General features: G+C 44.1%; 1 long non-coding RNA gene across 2 annotated transcripts in view; it reads left to right on the plus strand.

Moving 5' to 3' along the window:
• The window catches only part of LOC128312828 (uncharacterized), a 107,613-nt gene that overhangs the window by 49,041 nt on the left and 33,534 nt on the right, over positions 1-25,038 (plus strand). The window contains exon 3 of one of the 2 annotated variants that reach the window (XR_008292627.1): positions 16,981-17,064. This is a non-coding gene — a long non-coding RNA (uncharacterized LOC128312828). Of the gene's footprint in view, positions 1-13,600; positions 13,885-16,980; positions 17,065-25,038 lie in introns of those variants that run through there. The other variant, XR_008292626.1, reaches the window with a different exon arrangement.

Below are 25,038 nucleotides of genomic sequence, written 5' to 3' on the forward strand. Positions count from 1 at the left end.
TCTAAAATATTTCTAAAATCCTTTCTAAAATCTTTTCAGAGGTTCCAGCAGAGCAACAGAGCTGTGTAACTGCTGATCATAAAAATGCCTAGTACACTGTACTACCGTGCTGACCACTGTGGCTTGATGGGGATGGCTGCATGGTTGGTGTTAAGTACTCTTCAGATTCTCTACAGATTGTTCAATGTATATTTATCTTGATATACATAATTTTCATTCATTGGTAGTGACTAATTTTAGCTCTGTTGTGGTTTGCTGTCCTACCAATAAATCATACAATTTAGCCATTATCCCTGGCATTCTGAGAATCAAGTGTTTCTTTTGGCACAGCTCTTTATCTGATGTTAGTGCTATTGTGAAAACACTCTCGGAAGTCTTGGTATTTATAGGCATCTTGTTCCTTTGGTGGATGTCTGGGAAAGATCAAAATGTGTAGGGCTGGCATTGATGGAGTCTTTTGTTCCACGTTAATAGTCTACTTTGATGACATTCTCTGAGGAGTTGTAGGCATTTTATCTCATATGGTCAAGGTTGTTTGGTTTATAGCATTCTAAAATTGATTTTAATTTATGTTTAGACAGTTCTATTTAGAGACACCCAGCTCTTTGGATATTATTTTATAAGTGTTTCAGCATGCATCTCTGGGGTTGAGTGAATGGGGAACCTTTGGATAGGGGTTGTCAGTGCTGTGGTAGGGTTTCCCGCTTCAACAGGGGGATGGACCAAGTAACCACTATTGTCCCTTCAGTCCTACATCCTGAGGACAGCATGGTGATGCGGTCAGTTTGAGAGTGACTTAGATACTTCTTCTCTGTCTCTCTAGTTCCTTCATTCATTCAACAAATCTTTGTTGAAACCGTGTGTGTCTGGCAGTGTGCAGGGTTATTTAGCAAGAAAACAGGTCCTTCTCCTGATGGAGCTTACAGTCTAGTGGGGAGGTGATTGATATCAAATAGTCATATCAATGAATAAATATTTGCAAACTGAGATGAGTCCTTTGAAATAAAAGAACGCAGTACTGAAAACCAGTCTGTCTCAGACTTGGTAGTCAGGGAAGTTTCCCTGGGCTGGTGATGCTGGGGATGGATTTAATGGGTAATTTAGAGGTAAATGATAGATGAAGGTGGGATACTAGAACATTCCAGAAAAAAGGAAGTACATGAGTAAAGACTCCATTCAAAAAATTGAGTGGAAGTGGGTGGGCTCAAAACGTGTCTCCCTGCTCCCAGAGTGAATGACCACTGGAAAGCCTGCCTCCTTGCTCCTACTGTTGGATGCTGGGCAAGGATCCAATCAAACCACATGAGGATTTGTTGGCCTAGTTCATCTATTCATTACATTGCTCATACCCCCAGATGAGATGACAATATCCATGAGAAGTTTGTGAAACACTCTTGTACCTGGTAGGAGCTTGGAGCCTAGAGTCTTGGCTGATGAAAGGTCTGCTGAGAGCGTGGGCTGGTTGTGGGGATGGGCTACAGGATGTGGTGCCCACAGGAAAATTCAAGGTGGCCTCTGACGGACTGTTCAAGTCAATCTTGAATTTGGAAGGGCTGGGAAGAAAGTGAGGAACACTGAAAAGAACACAGTTTTAAGGCAAAGGGTGGGGGCCAGGACTGCTAGAATTTACAAGCCAGAGAAAGTGGCCACATCTATGTTTTAGAGAGTGGTTTTGGTCCTTGGCAGGGGTTGGAGGAGGTGGGGAGGTATTAGAGTCAAGTATAGAGGTTAGATTTTAATTATCAGATTTTTCTTTTGGAGGAAAACAACGCTTTCTCAGTCAATCTCTTTTCAATTTCCCTTGGCTCTCTCCACCAAAGCTCATCAATAATCTAGTTACACTAAGAGTTCTAGCTCTATAATTCAGCTTATAATTCAACAGTCCCCACCAACAGCTGTCATTTGATCCCATGATGGTTTTACCTGTAGCAGCCCTTCCCTTCTCCCTTATTCTATTTCCAAGTCATCCAAGATGTGTGAATTTCTAGTTCCTATTTTCTCTTCGTTTCCCATCTGTACTACTGGCTTTGAAACATTGGTTGTGTTCTTTTCTCCTCCTCTTTCTCAGACGGGGACTTTTTCAGTCTGGCTTCTAAAAAATGCACATGAAAACATCTTGCACAGTGGCTGGAACATCGTTAAGTGCTCAGTGAATATCAGCTTGCTCTTCCTGAAGTTGGATTGAGTCAATTCTCGTTCCCTGTGCCTCACCTATGGGCCTTTCCCCCTCCTCCTGTGATTGCCATACTTGCCCCATCCTGCCCATCTTCTACAAGCATTCATATTGACCATGTGCTGTCCGTTGGATTCTCTGCTAGGTTGGTGTCCACTTCAAGAAAGCTGCGGCAGCATTAAAGCCAAGACGTTTGCAGGTGGAAGGAATCTTAGAAATCATGCTCAGGCTTCTTTGTTTAGAGATATGGAAAATGAGTCCTACCCAAGAGAAGGGGCTTGGCCAAGTTTGTACAATCAGATAGTGGCAGTGCCAGCTAGCACCTCCATCTCTGTCTTGCTCCTATTCCGTGTGTAACTGTCCTGTCCATTAGTTTGGTTATTTGGTTTTTGCTTTGATGAGTCTAGAGTTCACACTTCCTGTTGCTGCCCCTGTTGTATATATGAGCTGGTCTCACTACCCACCCTCTCCCTTCTCCCCTTTCCTTCCCTTCCCTACTTCCTGACCCGCTTCTTCCCTTTTCCTCTTCCTGCTTCCCGTCCTTCTCCTTTGAACAGCATTTATATTTGACATGAATCCATAAGACCTTGTGCTTGTCACAATGTGCTTGTCACATTTCCTGGGGATGGACAGGAAAGAACAAAATAGAATCCCTGCCCTCAAGAAGCTTGAAGTTCCCAGGGCAAAACAGCAGCAACAACAACATAAAAATAACAAAAAAGGTAACCGCTAACATAGAGCACTTTGTGGTGTCAGTCACTGTGCTAAGGGTTTTAGATGCACACGTTTATTTAAACTTGACCACAGCCCTGTGAAGCAGGGACAGTTTTTTCCCCATTTCACAGATGAGGAGGTTAAGGGGCTTTCCCAAGGTCAAGGACACACAAAAAGGATATTTTGGCAAAAAGATATGTACATGAGAAGGAGAGAAGGAAGGGTAGAGTACCTGCATTGTCACCTCTCAGGGTCCACCATTGGCAGGTGGTCTCTCTAATGTCCAAGAAGCTGCAACCTCAGGATAAAAAAAAGAAAAGAAGAAGAAAACTAAAGTTCTATAAAGATTCAGCAGGGCTCGAGGAAAGCCTTCCTCTCCACCAGCCGTATGGAGGGAACTTAAAGTGATTTGGAAGTTACAGCCATGTACAACTTCTGGTGATGATCGAGGGAAATCTGAGCAGGGTTAACTAATCAGCCTAAGGAATTTTCCCCTGTGCCTTGGTGGCAGGTCCATGGGAGGTATGTGGAAGCTTTTCCAAGTCAGGGGTCACTGGCCCTGTGATTTGGATCACCCTCTAGGGTGTAGAATCCCTCCTGGAGCCCCGATCTCCTTGGGCAGAGCCCATGGCTATCATGCTAACAATAGCCTTTGCCATTTCTCAGGATTTGTTTCAACTTGACCTCATCCTCAGCCTTGCACTACAGTAAAGATCCCCCAACCCTTCTCTGATTTTCCTCTAGCCCTGCCCAGCCAGGCCATTCTGAGAAGCTTGGTTTGGAATTGGAAGATGTATAGCATCTTTTTCCAATAGAGTAAGACTGTCTATATGTGAGCCAAAAAATGCACGTACATTTCGGGGTTTTATAGGATTAAATATGTTTTGGCAGATACTCTTAAATACAAAGAGAGGTTGGAATAAAGGCAATCCAGCAGGCTTTTAGGTTTCTATCATGTTCCCTTTCTGCAGAATGGGCGATCATTTCAAGATGCGTCATTTTGTTCAGTTTGTCTTTAAGGAAACAAAGATCGCTATTATTCGTAAACAGCCAGAATGAGAAGCAACAATTACAATCAAGACACACATGCATATTGGGAAATGCACTTTCCTTCTTCCTTGCTTTTCTTTACTCGACAATGATGGCTGTTCCTGGTCTTCATTCATTATACACAAATAGGGTTAACGTATTTTGGCGTCTGTACCCTGTTTACAACCAAACGTTCTTGTCCAGCCCTTTAATGCTGCTGTGTGGTTTCTGCTGGGCTGCCTTCAAGTGATGAAAACAGGAGGAATCATGGGGGGTGGGATGGATGGGAGTGGAGGTTGTTTGTTTCTTTGGGTGGTGCCTCTCTTGGGGCAGTTTGTCAGAGAGCCATTCTCTTCAAGTCCGCATTGCAAGGTTTAGAGTGATAAATAGCCCTTCCCATCACACAGAATGAGAACGACGTGATCAGTGAGCTCAGTGAAGTGAGTGTCCAGTGGCTGGGGTGGGGCTGTCCATGCCGGGAGGTCATGGCAGGCATAGTGTGCAGTCACCCTGCCCAGGGATCCTCACGGCGAGACCTGGCAGTCTGCCCGAGACTGGTGGAGACAAAGCCCACAGGGAAGGGTCCAGAAGGGAGTAAGTCTTGGATGATTATCCTTTTTCTTTAAAGTGATAATCATTCTCTCTTCTGTGTGTTATACTTTCCTTTGCTACTGATCTTTCTGGTCAGCATTTGAACACACTCAGATTTCTCTCCTCTTAAAAAAAGTAATCCTCCTCCCATCCCCCAGTCTCTTCTGTCATCTGCTTTTCTCTTCCCCATCAACTTGTTGAAATAATTCTCTAACTGGCTTTTGACATTTTCCCAGTTCTTCCTCCTTGTACATTTACTCCAGCCTACCTCTCATCCTAAACACCAACTAGGGTTGCTGTGTCCAAAGTCATTAGCCCAAGGGTCTCCCTCTGAGTCCTAAGCCTACTGGCCCCTCACGCCCACCAGCACATGCTGCTTCCCACACACTCCTTTGGGAGCATTCTCTTCCTCTGTCACCCTGTGACCAATCCCCTCTGCTTTTTCACCACCTTTGTGACAAAGGCACAGAGTCCTTGGATGGCTCATCTTGCTAACCTATGCCTCAAAGACTGGCATTTTTTCAGGTTTTTTCTCGGGCACTTGCCTTGGTAAGCCCACCTCCTTGGTGCTGATTGAAACTGACACAGTCCCTCACTCATATTTCTTTGCTAAGATTCAGACCTGCATGGTCTAACTTTTTTCCAAAACACCTTGTTGTCCCATAGAAAATTCCAGTTCAGTATATCCAGAGTGATGCTCATCTTCCCAGCCAGTTAGTCTGCTCTTCCCACCATGTCTAACAGTGAGTGCCGTTCCTATTTTTTGTTTCCTGGAGCAGAAATCTGAATCTGTCTTTTGACTCTCCCTTCCACACACACTTGCTCATCAAGTCCTATTAATTTTACTTTTTATTATGTCTAAATTCTGAACACTTCTCCTGATCTTTACTGCTCCTATTCCAGGTGAGGCCATTGTTATCTTTCTCCTGCATTTGGATACCTCTACTGGGTTTCCCTACCTCTTCACATGGAGACAGTGGAGGTCTTTCTAGAACGTAAATCTGATAATGTTACTAAAGCCTGTTATGGTCTCTTTTTGTCTTTCTCAACCACTTCCACTTTCCGCTGTACTACTGAGCAGTACTAAACATCTTTAATTTCCTTACCCAGCCTTTTGACTTCACTTGCAAACCTTTGAACATGGCGGTCCCAGGAGTATTCTGCCTCCCACTCCCCTAATTCCTGTCCATTCTTTCACGTTACACTTGGGTGATTGTGCTTTCACACACTTGAGTGTCCTTTCCTCTGGGAAGCCTCACCTGTAGTCACAGGCAGGACCGAAGCCTCCCTTCTGGTCTTGTAGGGTATATTGCTGCAGCGAACTCCCCCAATCTGTTCACATCTCTCTGTCTCCAGACCCTCGGTGTCCTGTTTTCAGGCAGTGGCCTCTCACATTGGCTGTGTACTTGGCCATGTGAGACATCAGCAAGTGTGACACCAGTAGAGACTTGAAAAAATGCTTGCACTTTGGAGTTTGTCCTCTCCTGCTGTCTATACCACCACTGCATGATAACATTTACCAGCTTTTTGCACAACGAGAGAGACGCAACCCAGCCACCTCTGTCACTCAAACTGGGAGTCACTTAACCATCAGACAGATGAGCGACCATCTGGGACCATGTTCTTTCTGCCTGGACCATTCTTCTCATGTTTCCTATAAAGTACTACTCAGCTCTCAGGAGGCAGCCTATAATGTCCTTTCCTGGAGAGACCTTGCCTGATGATGATCTAAATCAGGTCCCCCCAAATAAGCTCTCATGGTACCTTTTACTTTTCCTTCAAAGTGCTTACTGCAACTTGTATTTAATGCCTTTAATTGTGTGATTATTGGTTTAAGCGATGGTAAACTCCACAAGGGCATGGAGCAGATCTTCATCCCAAAGCTCCTTGTACACCCTCAGAAATTTGGATGAGTAAATGAATGAATGAATATTTAATGCCCAGGGTGCGAAGTTTTGCAGTAGGGAGGTCAGTTGGAGAGACAGTAAGCAACTTTTCATTTCCTGCTGGCTTGGTTTCTGCAGTCACCCTGCAGTGTATCTTTTTACTTCTTTGCATGTTTCTTGGTTTGTATAACCAGAAGTCACACCTAAGGTCAATGGTCACCAATTCTAGAGCCTTTATGATTTTCAGGACTCGGGGTCTCCCACCCAGGTTTAATAGCTTGTTCTCTGGCTCTTCAGTGGCATTGGAGTCACAGCATTGAACCCTTTTCCATCTGAGACGTGGGAAGAAAAAAGGATGAGGGCAAAGGAATCCAAAGGCAGGAGTTGGGGTCCCACCTCTGACAGTGACCAACTGTGTGACCTTGGGCAATTCTCAACAGTTCAGGACCTTGTTGTGAGGACCAAATGTAGTAATGTAAGTCAAATGTGTAAGATGGCTTAGTCATGCATGCATTTGCCCATTATTCACTCCTACTTTGCTGTTTTTCGTCTATTCCCTCCTTTTTGGTTTTTCCTGGTAACAAGAGGCACATGATAAATATTAGTGCAGTGACTGAATGGGGGCACTGGAGGACTGATAATTTCCTGCTTACCATCTTCTTCTTATTAACAGCAAGTTTAGTATCTAGCATATAACCTGCGGGAACATAGCTTGGTCTTTCTTGCTCTTCAATCTGTTTCTCAGCAGGAGTCCAGTCATCCACTTCTGACAGATTTTCTGTAATCTATACATTTGCTACATGCCAGACCTATCACATAAACCTACATAGTCCTGTTTGTGCTGGAGCTGACAAAGCCAAGGACATTACATTCCATTTTTACTGGCGGCAAATCCTTCATTTCCAAATGAAAATCAGAGGATGATACTTAAAATGAGAATTCTAGTTGGCTAAGTTAAGGAGTCTGAGAAAAAAGTCAAATTCAAGAAAGTCATCTGGCTCTTAGCCCAAAGCTTTTATGTTGGAATATAAATTGGGTACTATGTCTTTTGCTTGTTTAAGTTTTCACCTCTCAGGGTTCTGCTTTCCTGAAACAATCACACGCTCATCCAACAACCACCTCAGTGGCCCCCAGATTGCGGGGCTGGAACTGTGAGTCAACTTCAGGGGTATGAGGATGAGTCTCTGCAGGTCTGACCGTTCTCTCCCTGTTGCCTCTTGCTTGTCTTAAACCTCACAGCAGGCAGGGAGGCCTTGGACAGTTAGCAAGCTGGATGATGAACAATGTCAAGCACTTGAGAAACATGTGGAGAGAGTAACTCTGTCTCTTCTCTGGACCTGGAGTGAATTAGGAGGGACACCCATAGTCTCCAGGATGTCCACAGGTCATGGAGGGTGGGAGCCTTGAGACTTGAGGAGACAGCATGTCCTCTCCCGGTCTGATGACTTAATGGTAGACTTCCCACTCACAGAACACTTTGTCTTGAAGATCCTGGTTAGAAACAGATTCTGTGCACAAGAAGATGACCGCTATTTCCACGACTATTTCAACTTTGGTGTTCTTACCACTCATCACACAAGTAAGTCTTTCTGACTGATTTGAAAGGTCCATGAGAATGGGGACCATGCCTATCTTGTTCTTAACTGTATGCTTAGCTCTTAGCACAGGGCATGGCAGAGGGGCTGTTGCTGAGTTGAATGATTTATAAATCACCAGTCTTATATGTGTGCATCATCACCTTTAATGCATGAGGCTAATAATGGCATACAATAAATATCTAAAGGAAAAGAAAGAAAAAATATAAAGATAAAAGAAAAAAAATCCAAATTTCCAAACCAAACCATACAATTGATTATTTATTCAATGACTATTTGACTAAGCACTGTGCTTTAGAGCACTAATGGTACCCATGTTTCACCACTGTCTGTAACTCCTTCTTTGCCATGTGTCTCTGCATTTCCTCTCACTTAAAAGGCAGGGATTATTTCCTTGCCTGTTGAATCTGGGCTCAGTGATGTGACTTGTTTTGACCAAAAGTAAGAGATAGAAGTACATATGTTCCTGTTTTGAGCCTTGCCCTCAGGAGGACTTGAAATTTCTGATTTCCCTCTTCTATTCTATTACTGTCATAAGAAGGCCATGCCTTGGTCATGCCACTGGTCCTAGAAGAGGAATAGAGAATGTCCAGTGGAATTGCTCCAACAAGCCCAGCCTATGTGGGACCCCTAGCCTGGCTCATAGGTAAACATATATGAGTGAGCCCAGCTGAAATCAGCTGAATCCAGTTCAACCCACACCTGTGCAAGCTTAACAGTAAATGAAAATGTATTAAGCAAATGAATCTTACGATGCTCTGTTATATAGCAGTTTTGCAGCAGTAGCTAAATTGGTATAAGCATTTACCATATGCTGGGCACTCTGATAGAGAGAGATAGCTACTTATGCCAACATGACACAGTTGGTTGTTCCAGGACAGCTTTGCCTGGGAAATACAAGACTACGAATTACTTAACTGTTGGTTTCAGGAAATTCCTACAGATCAATTTATGAGACCGTAGCCTGCTCACTAGGCCAGACAGTTTGCTTATCAAGCAAGAATTTACCTGTTTCGTGCTGGGTTCACCAATCCTAACGTATTATATCTTTTTTAAAAAGTTTATTTATTTATTGAGAGAAAGAGAGAGAGTGGGGGAGGGGCAGAGAGACAGGGAGAGAGAGAATCCCAAGCAGGCTCCACACTACTGATGCGGAGCCCGATGTGGGGCTTAAACCCACAAACTGTGAGATCATGATCTGAACTGAAATCAAGAGTTGGATGCTTAACAGACTGAGCCACCCAGGCACCCCCTAAAGTAGTATATCTTGAGCTTTGCCCCATCCCAATCAGTTTCAGTGCTATGCCTTGATGCTTGTAAGTTTTTCTTCAGTCTCATGATTGAAAAAAAATCCCTGGTGATCTGCTCATCACCTAGAAAATGGCACTTTCCGTAGTTGGGGTTTTCTGTGCACAGGGACTCTTATCTGAGCAGGCATCTTTTCAGGTGCCAGTAAATCTCTACGTGCTCCCTCTCTTGTCTTCTGATAGATGAAGGGCATGTGTTTGACCTGAAGCCATGCCCCAAATGGCTTGCTGGGCCAGCCGTGCAGTATGAAACATCCTGTTCACAAAATTAAAATAAACACAACAAAGCAATGGAATGCTTCCCTCCCTCCATGGTGCAGTCATTTCGTTAAATTAATTGGTTTATTTACTCATTCCTCTGATCAGCAACGTTTTAACTTAATTATGTGCATAAGATAGGGGATAATGTATTTGTGACACAACTTATTTATGAAAGCCATACATGAAAATCCATTTTGTTTCCATGTGATCTCATATCATACACACTGCAGTGATGACCTATCACCTAATTTGTGGTTACGATTTGTGATTGTTTATATTGACAGGACTAGGGCACTTTAGAGCACACCAGGCAAAGATCTCCAGAACTTTCCAGAAGAGTCTGGGTGAAATAAAAGTTGCAGCTTCCTTTTCCTTCGTAAAACACTAGCACTGGAGAAGAGGAGCTGGAAGTTGTCTGAATTCCTCTGAATATTCTTTATTGTGTGTGTGTGTGTGTGTGTGTGTGTGTACACACATGTAGCATATACATGTTCTCAAAAGTAATAACAATAACAAGTAATATACATAGGCATTATTCTAATGCTTTGCTTATATTCATTTGTTTCTCACAACCCAGTGAGGTAGGTACTGTTATTATCTGCCCATCATAGATGAGGAAACTGAGGCATGGAGGAGTTAAGCGACTTGCTCCTTAACACAGCTGATGTGTAATGGGTGGAGCCAGGATTCACACCCAGGCCACTTCATTACAGAGCCCCTGTTGTTAACCAGGCATCGTATCTAGCCCGCAGCCTGCTTTTGTATGACGTTGGGGCTAAGAATGTTTTTTGCATCTTTAAAGGGTTAAGAACAATAAAAAGAATATGCAGCAGATACCGTATGTGGCCTGAAAAGCGTCAAGTATTTTCTATCAGATTCTCTTCAGGAAAAGTTTGCTGACCCTTGCGGGTGTTCACAAGTGTGCTCGCTGCCTCTTGGTTAATATAATACCCATTTCAGACTCTGGGTTCAGACCTAATAGGTGTAGATATTGTTCCATTTCTAACACTTATGAAATTCTTCTGCTCTTCCTGAAGTTCCAGGAGAAATCTTCCCAGTTGTATTCTTTCTATAGGGTGAACAGATGGCCCTTTTTGCCCAGGGCGGTGTTAATTAGTTGGCTCCTGTTGTCCTGACTTACTCAGTAGCAACAGCTTTCATTGTCAAACACGTCCCCCGGCTGGGTGCCCTCACCTGATGATGATTGGTTTTGAGCCTGCACTTGTCCACAGCAGAGCATTTAAACCCCAAATATTTACCAATTTATAACTAGAGAAATGTTTTCCCCTCCGCCCTAGCTTGGGCTGCTACGACAAAATGCCACAGATTTGGTGGCTTAAACAACAGATATTTATTTCTCATAGTTCTGGGGCCTGCAAAGTCCAAGATCAGGGCACTGGCAGATTCCGTATATGGTGAGGACTCTGCCTGGTATGCAAATGATTGCCTGTTTGCTGTGTCCTCATATGGCAGAGAGAGCAAGAGTGAGAGACAGTGAGCAGGCAAGGGAGCAAGTTCTCTGTGTTTCTTTTCCTAAGGGCACTAATTCTATCATAACCTCATCGTTTAGATGATTATTTTCCAGAAACCCCACCTCCAAATACAATCATATTGGGGGTTAGGATTTCAACACATCACATGGGGAGGGGGTCAGCGTTTACATATGAATTTTGGGGACACATTTAGTCCTTATCACTCTCCGATACTGGTCCTGTGGAGAATGGTGTGTGCTTGCTTTGTTAGGTAATGATAGCTGACTGTAGGGTGCTACAGTCAGTTTTGTTCTCTCTCTGTCTTTCTCTCCCCCCCTCCCTCCCTCCCTTCTCATCTTTTCTCCTTTTTTTTTGGAGGAGGGTGGGGTGGGATCCTGGCTCTTTACTCACTGTTAAGATCGGTGTATCTGCTTGTTATGGGGTTGTCAGAAATGCATTATTCCCTCCTCAGAAGGAAGAATCTTCTGCTTGGGCTCTGGGCTGAAAAGTGGCCCCATTCTAGAGCCCTGTGACATCTCTTCTGTGGCACCATTAACGCTGGTGGCCCTTCCCCACCCTGCCCTAACCCCAGTTGCAGTAGCAGCTGTGGTAATGATAGCAGCAATTCATGAACCTTCCTGTGGAGTCACTTTGAGGCCATTCTTGCTCGTACAGAAGACTGGCATTAACTGGGAGCTTGTTAGAAATGCCAAAACTTGGCTACCGAATTAGATAGAATCTAATGATTCTAGTGATTCTAGTGGTCTAAGAATCTGGTGATTCCTTTGAACTTTAAGATTTGAGACCCACTGGTGTGTCTCATTTGAATCTTAGAATAACCCTAAAAGATAGATAATGTGGCCCCCATTTTACAGATGAAAAAACTGAGGCCAGGAGAAGTGAATGACTTGAATAACATCCGACAAACTGAAGGAGGCAGAGGCTGTAACTCCAGCATGCACCATCACCTTCCCTGTGTGCTTGGAGCCTGGATCTTATTCCTGCTCCGTTTCTTCTTAGCTGCATGACTGAGACTTTAATTTTTTCATCTGTATAACAAGTCGGTTGAGCCAGATGATACAGGGTTCCTTCTGGGCTCCAAAATCTGTAAATTTCATGGGAGCCTGTTTTACATATGTTCATTTTTGAAGAATAGGAATCTGCTGAACTTGGGCAATAAAAGGATTTCAAGGTCTGGAGTTAGTAGAAGGGATATTACTCTTCAAATGGACAACTGTTCCTTTGCTTTGCATTAGCAGGTTGGTATGTACTGCTGACTGCTAGCCAGCAACTGCCTGTTGCATGAAATTGTGGTTTCCTTCCTTCCTTCCTCTAAGCCACAGGGGGAGACAAAGTCACCCTGGGGGGAGGATGGGAGAGATACCATTTTGGAAGCATGAGAAAATTCTAACCAGTAGAAGTTGTTGGCATAACACAAAGGGAGATGAAATAAGATTTGCCCTTGTTTGGGCTTTATCGTTCTGAGATGATCTCTTTGGTGAAGAATTATATTCTTAGCATAACTAGGAGCCTTCTGTAGAGTAGCGAAATTCTCCCCCCTCCCCCCATGAGGGTTATTAGTGATCTGACACATATGGATTGTTCTCAGGCACAGTAGCAAGAGGAGGTCCAACAGTTCAGGACAGCAGATGATGTAATGCTAGAGTTAGGCAGGACCTTGTGGTATAAGTCCTTCTTATGGTTGAGAAAATGTGGTCCGGAGGAAGTTGGCCAAGATTACCCTCTGTGTAATCATCTGGAACCTGGGACTCTGACCCCTGGTGCCTAGCCCACTGCAGCAATGATTCCCGAAGCACACAAGATTGGCCGTGAGGCTATGCAAATAGCCAAAATGGTACACAGGTGCATTCTTTTAACTAGTTACATATTTATTTTTCCACCTCTATTTAAGATCAATGTCAGTAGTGTTGGGGTGCCTGGGTGGCTCAGTTGGTTAACCCTCTGACTTCAGCTCAGGTCATTAACTCATAGTTCATAAGTTCGAGCCCTGCTGTCGGCACAGAGCCGGCTTCGGATCCTCTGTCCCCTCTCTTTCTGCCCCTCCCCAACTCGCGCACGTGGGCACATGCTCTCTCTCTCAAAAATAAATATTTAAAAAGATAAATGTCAGTAGTGTTTCATGTATTGTAACGCTACAGTTTTCTTTAAATTGACATTTAGAATATGACCATGAGTAAATTAAAATATCAATTAAATAGCAGTGTGGTTGGTACACAGATATGCAACAATTATGAAGGTGGTAAAAGAATGTCTGAAGTTTAGGAAATGTTGTAAAATTTGCTAAGCAATCCACAAGCCCTGGGAGTTTGACTATTCTGTGTTTCACAGTTGAGGAGGGAGCCACACATTTAACATTACAGTTGTATTTGGCTCAGGGACGTGTTCAGTTCCCTTTATTCCTTTGTTAGTGTCCTAAGGCAGGAATTAGTCTGGCACTTTAGGCTACATTATTCTGCTATGACAAATGACTCAAAACCTCAGTGACGGTTGCCTTTTTATTGGGGCTTATCTTGTATTTCTGTTATTGATCTGGCTTTGGCTTTTCACCCAGAGACCCAGACTGGAGGACAGCTCCTATCAGGCATATTGCTGGTATCTTGACAGAGGAAGACAGGATGCAGAGCCAGAAGATTCTGTTCAGAAGTGGCACAACAACCAAAAAACAAAACAACTCTTGATTTCAGCTTAGGTCATGATCCCAGGGTCGTGGGATCAAGCCCCAAGTCGGGTTCTGTGTTGAGCGTGGAGTCTGCTTGAGATTTATTCTCTCTCTGTCTCTCTCTCTCTCACTCTCCCTCTGCCTCTCTCCCCAGCTTGTGCTCTCTCTAAAAAAAAAAAAATAAATAAGTGTCACGTGTCACGTGATTTTCACTCATATTTCATTGGCCAAACTGAGTCACATCTTCATGGATGATGCCATTGGGGTGGGAGGTATAATCCTCTGATAGGGATAGACCTAGTGGGGAGGGAGTGAGTATTTTGACAATCATATAATCTGCCACTAATTAATATTAAGAAACCATTCAGTGAGTAACACATGTTAGTGACTGAGAGTTACTTACAATTTTCTTATATATCGGGATCCTTCAGATTGTAGTGAAATATCTGATGTTTTACGATTCCCTCCACAAGTGAGTCTCCTTCCCCGAGTCATACCACCCCCCACAGGGCAGTTGGGCACTTCTCTGCTGGCTTCAGAGATTACTGAATACTTTTCCAGAAATGGAGGATGACTGAGTTGTCCTAATGTGATTTTTCAGTCTTTACGGCATTGGGATGGGGAGGAACGTGGATGGCCCGACTAGCTCAAACTCCTACACCATATGGGTCAGTTTGTGTGACCTGGGCTGACTCAGCACAGTTGTAGGTTTGCACTGCTGGACTTTGTAGCCTGTGTTTGTCCCCACTTCTTTCCCCCCCCCCCCCCCGCCCCACCTTAGCTGCCTACCAATTACACGGGGTAGCCAGGCCATGATGTGTGATGTAAGTAAATCTGGCTTCCTGTAACAATCAACTAATAAACATATCATAGTCCAGTTTAAACTAAAAATGCTGACATTCATAAAATATTACTTTATATATTTAGAAGGTATCAGATGATTAAGGCATATTTCAAAGAAATTCAAAACCTTGGATTAATTGACTGTTCCCCCTCCCCCCCCCCCCACCACCCCTGGCCTTATTTTCCGAGTTAACCATCTCAAGATGAAGTGAAGGTTTCTTCTCTTTTAGATCTTGTATAGGTGGAGTCAGCCCAAATTCTTCCTGGATTCCAAATTCAGGCAAGCTTTAGCCCCAGAACTCTGGGTACCTGGGTGGTGGCAACTTTCTTTCCATCCTGGTTTTCCCCAGAGTGAGTGATCTAAGAGAGAAATACAGAAACCTCAGTGCCCTTTTATGACCTAGCCTTGGAAGGCTTTCACACCACCTTTTCCTCAGTGTCCTGTTGACCTCACAAGTCAGTACCATTGAAATGTGGGAGGGGCTACCAAGTGCATGAAAACCAGGAGGTAGGGATGATTGGTGACCCTCTTGGGGACTGGTTACCATGTTCAACACAGGCCCTGTTTTTGCCATTTAACCTGCTATTAAGTTCACACCTAATATGGATTTCCTTTGTTATTTTCTCTCTGAACTACTAATACGGGCCTATCAGATTCTGCTTTGAATTGTTCCTTGATTAGGCATTTTATTTATTTATTTATTTATTTATTTATTTATTTATTTATTTATTTCTTAATGTTTTATTTACTTTTAAGACAGAGAGAGACAGAGCATGAGTGGGGATGGGGCAGAGAGAGAGGGAGACACAGAATATGAAGCAGGCTGTAGGCTCTGAGCTGTGAGCACAGAGCCCGACGCGGGGCTCGAACTCACAAACCGCGAGATCATGCCCTGAGCTGAAATCGGATGCTCAGCTGACTGAGCCCCCAGGCGCCCGTAGGCATTTTAGACTCAAATGCTTTCGATTATCAAGTGTCTGGAGGTCAAGTCTTATGATTGCCTGGGATAAGGAGGATTGGGGAGGGGCCCTGAGACCTTTAGGCACTGAAGTGGGTACCTACTCCACTGGGCAAGCCTGGAGGGACGGTGCACTCTAGGAATTCATACAAAGGTGGGTAATGGGCTAGGAGAAAGCTCTAGCATGGGTCCTTAGCAAATGTTTATAAAAGGAATACATAAGTGAATGAAAGTTTGTCCTGGCATCTTGTCTAATTCTGTGGAGACTCATATTCCCTACCGGTTTTAGAGTTCAGAGTGGCTCATCTTCTAGGGATAATTTCTTGTCTTGATGCAAAAGAAGTGCCCTCTCACTTCTGCTTGTGAGTGGATAATCGAGGGTGGCTTTGGGAACTGGGTGTTATTAATTTTGTGTCATTCCTGACACCTTCTGATAAGGTTCTGTGGGTTTAAAGGTAAAAAGTTGCTCTGGTGAGGGGCTTTCCAGGCTTGGGCAGAAGAGGGTGGGTGTCATTCTGCTTCTGGGCATGGGTCAGTGACGGACTCTTCAACCGAAGGGCACTTCTGTGGAAATGCATCTCCAAAATCCTCTGCTGCTCTCTGTCTCTCCTGCTGGAGTTCGAGAGAGATTGCTCCAGAGGGCACCTGAAGGACCAGGCTGGGAAGCGGGCCGTGGCAATGAAACTCCAGGCACATCTAGCAGAGCACATGAGACTTCATTGCTTGCACTCATTTTTCTGCACACAGGACTCTGTCATTAATGAGCGAGACATGCTCTGGCTGTGTGTCAAACCACCTCAGTTTTTATTTGGCTTCAAGCTGGGCCTTTCTAGAACACATGTGTCTCCAGGGCTTTGAAACTCTTAAACAGTGGTGACTTTGGCGGTTTTAACTGAGCTGTTTCTGCAGTTCTGAAAGCCCAGAGTCTGTCTCTTGGTGGCGGGCATGTCCTGGCCAGGCAGAGGAGCTTAAAGGAACAAGGAAGGGCAAGACTGGGGACAAGGGAGGAGCCGTTAGACACGATGCTCAAGTGGAGGAGGCTGCCACGTCCAGGGCCCAAGACGCCTCCCTCATTCACCTCCCAGAGGCCAAATTTATCTGTAGCCATTCAATTCTTTCTTGTTTTTCTTCTTTCCTTCCTCCTTCCTTCCTTCCTTCCTTCCTCTCTCTCTTTCTTTCTTTTTTTCTTTTTTTCTTTCAGGCCTGTTCAGTATGCATTATATTAACATATTTACATCATATTAACCTGTAACATGCTGGTTGAGAGTAGAAATTCTGGAGTCTGAGAGATTTTGGTTTATATTCCACATCTCTCACTTTTTAGCTCTGTGCCTTTGGGCAAACTCCTAACTTCTTTAAGCCTTGCTTTGCTCACCTGCACAGTGGAGATGAATAACCGTACCCATGTATTTATGGCCAGTTAGTGAGATTTCTTGGTGGTAATGCGGTTTCTTATAATTTTTTTTTCAGGTTTTGGTAGCAGCGTTATACTGACCTCATTAAATGAGTTGGAGAAGCATTCCCCCCTCTTGTATTTCCTGGAAGAGTTTGTGGGTAAGATTGGCATTTTTCTGTCTTAAATATTTGACAGAATTCAGAAGTAGAATCTGAAGTTTTCTTTATGGGAAGGTTTTTGATGACAAATTTAATGTTGTCACTGTTGAGAACCAAGTGGATGATTAAGCAAGAGCTCCCTTCGGGGAGAGGCAGGTGCAAGCACGTAGCCAGTGCTGACAGACCACTGCACTGGTCCACCAAATATCGCCTCACCTACTGTCTGTGAGATCCCACACCGGTGCACTGCATACATATGAGGAGCTCTGAGAAAAACAGATTCAAGCGGGTTAGGTCAATTAATACAGATCACACAGCTAATAGACAGCAGAATGAAACCAGGACTCCATTTCAGTTACTTTGACTCCCATCCTGTTGGGTTTCACATTCCCCAGCTGGAATGCCACGATTCTATCCATCGATTCCGTTTCATCCTCTGATAATCTCATTCTCCTCTCTGCTCTCCTGGGGGGCACTGGGAGCCGAGCTCAGAGTTAGCTGTAAGTAGATTCATTCCCAGATCATTCCTATTTTATTGTGTGTCTCTGAGGGTCCATGCAAACATCGCTGCAAAACAAGGCAACAAGGTCACAGGGGTGTGACTAGCTTTAGACAGCTTCAGAAGGGAAAAGAATTCACTCGTAAAAGATTGGGGGATCAAAAGGAGCATGATTCGGGTGCCTGGGTGGCTCAGTGAATTAGGCGTCTGGCTTCGGCTCAGGTCATGATATCGCAGTTCATTAGTTCGAGCCTGTGTTGGGCTCTGTGCTGACAGCTCAGAGCCTGGAGCCTGCTTTGGATTCTGTGTCTCCCTCTCTCTCTCTCTGCCTCTCCCCTGCTCATGCGCTCTCTCTCTCTCTCTCTCTCTCTCTCTCTCTCTCTTTCTCTCTCTCTCTTTCTCTCTCAATCTCTCAAGAATAAATAAACATCTAAATGAGCATGGTTCTCTAGCAGACCCCAAAGCCAGAGCCCATAGCTTTGAGCAAGTGCCTCTGCAAGTCATTAGTCTTCTCTACTCCGCATTGGCTTAAGCAGCATCTTCCCAGAGAGGTTTCCCTGAGCCCAGATGGGTTCTCAACATTTATGAGATAACATTTGGAAGACATCAAAGTGAGTGGGAATTATGCACCAGATGGATAGAGCAACATTCCTGGCTTAGTGGGGCAGCTAAAAAGCAAGAAGTGGGAAAGGGGATTGGACAGTTTCTCCTGCTATGTGAGTCTGAGTTAATGTGTCTGGCAAAGGGATAACTGAGGTGAGTGGACGAAACAGAGTCCATGGAATTTCACAGATGAGAACGGGAACTGAGAAATCAGTGATGCTGGCCGCTCTGGCAAATAGAAGCTGGCTGCAGCTTCTGCTGATTATTGGGTGTTTGTGGCACAGTCCTGGGCTGGATGTGCACACCCCTGCACTCACACACACAGACACTCAGCCCAGAAGAAAAAAACTGCAGCTTCCTAGGGATCACACTCTTAATTCTGGTTAGAAACACTACAATGGCATTCGTTCCAACAATGTGATAAATAACAGGTTGTTATGAGGCAAAGGTTTCTAATCAACCAAAATCATACATAAAAAAAAAAACAGGGGCGCCTGGTTCAGTCGGTTAAGTGTCCGACTTCGGATCAGGTCGTGACCTCACAGCTCGTGGGTTTGAGGCCCACGTTGGGCTCTGTGCTGACAGCTCAGAGCCTGGAGCCTGCTTCAGATGCTGTGTCTCCCTCTCTCTCTGCCCGTCCCCCATTCATGCTCTGTCTCTCTCTCCTTCAAAAACAAATAAACATTTAAAAAATTAACAAAACAGAACAGAACACATAAGATAGAGCAAATGGCAGGCTCATTCAGGCCCCACGAAGCCAATAGTTCATCTGTGGGATTTTCATCTGCAGGTCTTGGCAAGAGGAGCTCTAGAAACAATAGTAATAATAGCAGCTGCTGGATATTGTGGGTTTTCTTTGTCCTAGACACTGTGCCAAATGCTTTACGTACATTAGCTAGTTCAGTCTTTCACTGCTGCCCCCTTGCTCAAGCCACCATTTCTTCCCACTTGGACTATTTTAATAGCTTTCAAATTGGAGGCCCTTGTCTCCTGTAAGATCTTATTTTTACAGCTTCCAAAGTGACTATTTTGAAGATAAAATGGCTCAAAATCCTCCTGTAGCTTTCTGTCACTCACAGTAAAACCTCAAATCTTTCCAATGGCCATGGGCCCTCAACTTCTCCTCAGTCATCTCCAGTACCCTGCCCCTAACATCCAACCACTCAGGCCTCCTCCATGGTTCAAAAGCATGCCAGGAATGCTCCTGCCTCTGGACCTTTGTGCTTGCTGTTCCTGCCAGCTGGAATGCTTTCCCTGGGCCTTCCTTCAGTTTTCCACTTATCTGTCCTTGAGGAGAAGGGCCTTCTCCAAGGGCCCTTTATGAATTTTGTCCAAGCCCTTAATTCTCAGTATTTGTCTTCCTAGTCCTTAGCCCCACCCTGATAATTACATCTGTATTTGTTTACCAGTTTATTGCCCCTCTTCACCACCTAGAATATAAGCTCCCCATGGGCAGAGATTTTATTTATCTTATATATCCCTGACATTTATATCCCTGACACTTAGAACAATGCTCAGAATTATTTGTTGAATGGATAATAGAAATAACAAGTGATACTTTCCCTGCTTTTCTGTACTTCCCATTGGCTATAAAATTTCTCTCAAGAGCATGTTATTTCTTAAAAAAAATGGTAACAAAATAAAAAGAAAAAAAGACTAAACTTTGAATAGCCACAAGATTACAATCTGAGAAATCTTGTCAATGCACATGGCAATCAGTTCTGATCCCAGCTGGTGGGTGGTCAGTCCTACTTGGCCCTTGGGAACCAGCATGGCATCCATACTGTTAGCCAATAAGGCAGTGGATTACAGGACATGAGACATGCATAGCCAAACTAGATGTCACCTTCATTATTCCTAGGTAAGTTTTCTCTAGCACCTTATGCTCCAGTCGTTCTATAGCTGTAGCCGAATCACCGGTACATGTGGTAAGCTATGTGTATTTATATATTATAGCTATTCCCGGTGAACTACATTTGATTAATTTCATGGTATGATTTTAATTCTTGCCTGATTATTTTACAAAAGAGGATAGAACTCTTAGAAATTGTTCATTCATTCATTCATTCACATATTTAAGATGTGCCTTCTATGTTTCAAGGACCAGATAAGAAACCGAGGATGTAACAGGAAGTAAGAGAGAAAAGGTCCTTATTCTCAGGAAGTTAGAAATAGGTTAGAAACAGGTGACATTTGTTCATTGTTTTCAGACCCTGGTGCCCAGAAGGAGAGGAGAGATATGTTTATTTTATGATATTCTTCCTACTGCTTCTACAGTGAGTCCCAGCCCTCACAGGACACATCTAAGAGTGTGACAAGCACGTGGTCCATGGAAAGGGAGCCAAAACATCAAATGTAGACTCTTGCCTTCTTTTCAGGCTTTCAACATTAACTGGATTTTCCTTTTATCTGCTACAGCACTTGTTATGCATCACAGAGAAACCCTGATTATGAGTGATAAATGATACAACCTTGGAATCAATAGTACCAAAGAAACTGGCCAGCCGATATAGACAATTATAAACAATGCCTCAGAAATAACTATAAGTGATGCAAGGCTGTATACAGTTTTACGGTTGGTTAGATAGAAACCCAATCCAGATTTTTACTGATTTTCTTGGTGTGCAATAAAACACTGCAGCCTTCTACCCATGGATGAAATGTGTCTCAGCAGTGTCTTTAGTCTTCACCCCACACCCCCTTTGTTCTCTCCACACTCAGACATATTTGGTTTCTTTTCAAAGGAAATATGAAAGGTGGCACAGTACTTAGATTCCTCCAAAAATTTATAGGGTGATTAATTCTTTAAAATTAATTATCTCATTTTGTAAATGAGTACAACAGGTTCAGTAGGGAGATGCTGTTTTTCATGCTCAGGATTCTCTCTGTCCTCTGATGACAGCAGTTTGCTTTTGCTGTAGGGAGCTTGCCTCGTGTCCAGGCCATTCTTAGTCCTTGTGTCTCCTCCCATCCCCCACAGCCACAGGATTGATCATGCCCCACAGCTAGGGCAGCTGATGCAGGTCGTGCCCCCTGGTGCTCTGACCCTCCCAGGACCCTTGTCCATCATAGGACACAAAGTACTATGACCTGGGCTAGTCAATCAGATCCACCTTCTTGGGATCAAGAAAATATTTATACCAGCCTTTGGAGATACAACATGAGTGCATCCCAAATCTTGCCCTCAAAAGTCTTCTAGTGGGGGCCGTAGGCATAAAGGAAAATAATTACAAGAAGATATGGTGATGGTTACGATAAAGGTATGTACTAGGACTTTAGTGAGCACAGCAGAGAGATGTGTTATGAAATTCCTCAGAGGTGGCCCTACCAGAAATGGGTCTTTCAGGATGAGTAAGGATTTGCTAGGCAGCCAGGAGGGTAGGAAGGAAGGAAGATCTTGGCAGACAGAAAAGCAAAGGGATAAAAAGGCATGAAAAATGTATAAAACACTGTAGATGTGTTATTATCGTTATATTTGATTCTTAACTTATAAATCGAGAGGTTGGGTGACTGGCGATGGCAGTAGTGGTGCCATCTACCAAGTAGGGGCCGAGGGACTCCCACCTGTGGGGGCAGGCCAGTCCGGACTCTCGGTGGCCAGGAGGGGTCTTCCGAACACACAGAACAAACCCGAGTCCCCTTCTCAACGTTGAAAATCCATGTGAGAATCTGGTAAAAGCTATGAGCCTTCTCCTCAAAAACAAGCAAACAAAAAAAAGCAAAAAGAAAGAGAGGAAGAACCTCTCAAACTGCACACAGTTTTACATGTAATGCCAAAGACACTTTAAAGTCCAACCAACAACCCCCTCTAGGGACAGTGATCCTTGAATTATCTGTGGCAAAGGACACGATTTTACTTATTTTTCAAAATTTCAATCTGTCACAAATCAATCCTTATTCCCAGCTCACACCAGTTAAGACTCTCCCACAAGTGTGACCACATCTGAGCTGGTCAGTATCCTGATACGACTCCTCTCATCACATGCTTGCATATGAGTTTGAAAAAGCTCATTCTCAGTTCTCATCTTGGTGGACTGGCCTGGCCACATCTCTGTGGCTGTGGTCTGTGGATCACACTGCGTGGCTCTGCTCTGTAAGTCTGAGGACTGCCTGAGAATGCCTGTGTTAAGGGCTCTTGATGCTTATAGACTGAAGATCACATTCCTCCTCATGGCAGATGAAGCCCCTTCTGTCCTCTGCTCCAGGCACGGTGCGTTAATATTGTTTCCTTTGCCATCTGATTTCATCCTTCCTTTTACTTTTCCCCAGCTCTCTCTACCTTACCTTCTATCAACCCAGGGAGAATTTATTCCCGGCATTTAACAGTTACTATTTTTTTAATTCATTTTTAATTTTTTTAATGTTTTTTTTTTTTTTTTATTTTTGAGAGAGAGAGAGAGAGAGAGAGAAACAGCATGAGCAGGGGAGGGGCAGAGAGAGAGGGAGACGCAGAATCGGAAGCAGGCTCCAGGCTCTGAGCTGTCAGCACAGAGCCCGATGCTGAAGCAGGGTTTGAACTCACAAGCCTTGAGATCATGACCTGAGCCGAAGTCTGACACCTAACCGACTAAGAAACCCAGGCGCTGCTAAACAGTAACTATTTATCATCATATGTTGCGATTACTATACACCTTTAACCCTCTTCAAATAGTAATCTCTTCAAGTGGAGAGATGGTAACTTATACATATGTTTTTGTGAGTGTGTGTGTGAAAGGCTATTCGCAGAACCTGGAACACACAAGGTGCTCAATAAATGCCTGGTGAATTGAAGTGAAGCAAATAAGAGGTATTGGCCCACAAGGGTGGGAGAACACCGATGTCCAGCTTCCAAGGAGCTGTGTGTTCCTTTGCTCATTCCTTCACTGGGGAGAGATCAAGGGCTCAGCCCCAGGTGCAGTTTGTAGTTGATGAGAAAAGCAGAGCTGAAGATTTAGCTTTGGCCGGTGAATATGTTTGTTACCTCTTGGCAGAGATTTGGCTTTGGCTGGAGGAAGGTTGATTTAGATTTATCCTGGGCCTCTGGGGGCTGAGCTCAATGGGAAAGGGGGAGAGGGTATTTTTTTGGAAGCTTAGGTACACCTGTTCTTAGCCTAAGATGCTTCTGCTTTTCATAATGTTTTACTCTCTGAGCAGGAGTCCTTGCCTTTCTGAATGAATGATTGATAGTGCCTCCGGGTGGGAATGTTTATCTTTTACTCATGGCCTTGGTTATTGAAAATACCTCCTACTTAAACATTAAAGGAGACCCGGGGTCATCACCTTGGCTAAAGTCAGGGATGGACCTTGAATTACATGTGTGAGGGGGGAAATGGTTGCTCCTTTGGGCTTGGAAGATAGGAGTCCCTTGCCAGCCTGAAAGTAAAGGTTGGGGGTGGATGGGGAGAGAAGGAATCCCTGAAGCAAGTTGGTTATGTCCCAAATTGTATTTTAAATAAATTATAGTTGTAGGCATTCTGGAAAAGGATGTGGGCATTTTAAAAGAAAACCATGTGTCTAGAGAAAGTATTGAGGACCCTGATTAAGCTCAAGGTGAGAGAAGAACCAGGGGTAACTACTGAAAATTCATTCAGAGCAAAGAGAGGAGGAAGCGAGAGAGTGAGGGTTCTGAGTAACAGGCCAACCAATATGCATGACTTAGCCCACATGTCCCTGCTCAGCCCTGGACCTGTGCATGTAGCTGCTTACAGATACACCCCCACAGGAAGGCCAGCCAGGACCTCGAAGTCAGTTGAGCTATTAAAAAATACTTGCCCTTGCCCTTCTCCTATGTATTGTACCTTTGTGAGTGGTACCAGCATACTCTTACTTAAGCCTTAGATTTGGGTGTGTCTGTCCATTTCTCCGTCTCCCTCATCTTCTCCATCCCAGTAATCACCAAGTTTTATTAATCCCAACATCTAAACATTTTTATAATTATGCCCACCTCTTCCAGTCTTCACTGAAACTGTGTATGCCAGGTCGCCCCCGTTTTATGCCCAGTTTTACTCCCTTCCATCCGTTCTCTGCTTCACAGCTGTCTGGGAATTCCCTAAACACATATCTAGTTATGGTATTTCTTGGCTTAACACCCTTCAGTGATTGCACATCGACCTTTGGATAAAGCCCAAACTCTTATAAAAGGCTTGCAAGGCCTTCTGTGAGATGCCTTATCTTCTCTCCCAGTCTTATCTCTTCTTGCTCTCTATTCCAGCCCTACTCAATACCCTCTCTTACCACATCGTGAGCATTTGCTTATGTTCTTCTCAGTCTTACTCTTTACTTTTCTTATTCTTTATTTAAAAATTTTTATTTATTTATTTTTAAATTTTTTTTAATGTTTATTTATTTTTGAGACAGAGAAAGACAGAGCATGAATGGGGGAGGGTCAGAGAGAGAGGGAGACACAGAATATAAAGCAAGCTCCAGGCTCTGAGCTGTCAGCACAGAGCCTGACACGGGGCTTGAACTCATGGAATGTGAGATCATGACCTGAGCCAAAGTCAGATGCTTAACCGACTGAGCCACCCAGACGCCCCTAAAAAATTTTTTTTAATGTTTTTTTATTTTTGACAGAGAGAGAGAGAGAGAGAGAGAGAGACAAAGACAGAGACAGAGCATTAGTGGGGGGAGGGGCAGAGAGAGAGGGAGACACAGAATCTGAAGCAGGCTCCAGGCTCTGAGCTGTCAGCACAGAGCCCGACGTAGGGCTCGAACTCATGGACCACGAGGTCATGACCTGAGCCAAAGTTGGACACTCAACTGACTGAGCCACCCCGGCGCCCCAACTTTTCTTATTCTTGAGATCTCACATTGGGCATCCATTCTCTTGGCTCTCCAAGATTAAATTACCTGTCCCTCTTATTGAGTCTTATGTTCTTCCTTTTATTCTTGTC

Source organism: Acinonyx jubatus, chromosome F2 (genome assembly GCF_027475565.1).
Source record: "Acinonyx jubatus isolate Ajub_Pintada_27869175 chromosome F2, VMU_Ajub_asm_v1.0, whole genome shotgun sequence".
In the NCBI taxonomy this organism is placed as follows: domain Eukaryota; kingdom Metazoa; phylum Chordata; class Mammalia; order Carnivora; family Felidae; genus Acinonyx; species Acinonyx jubatus.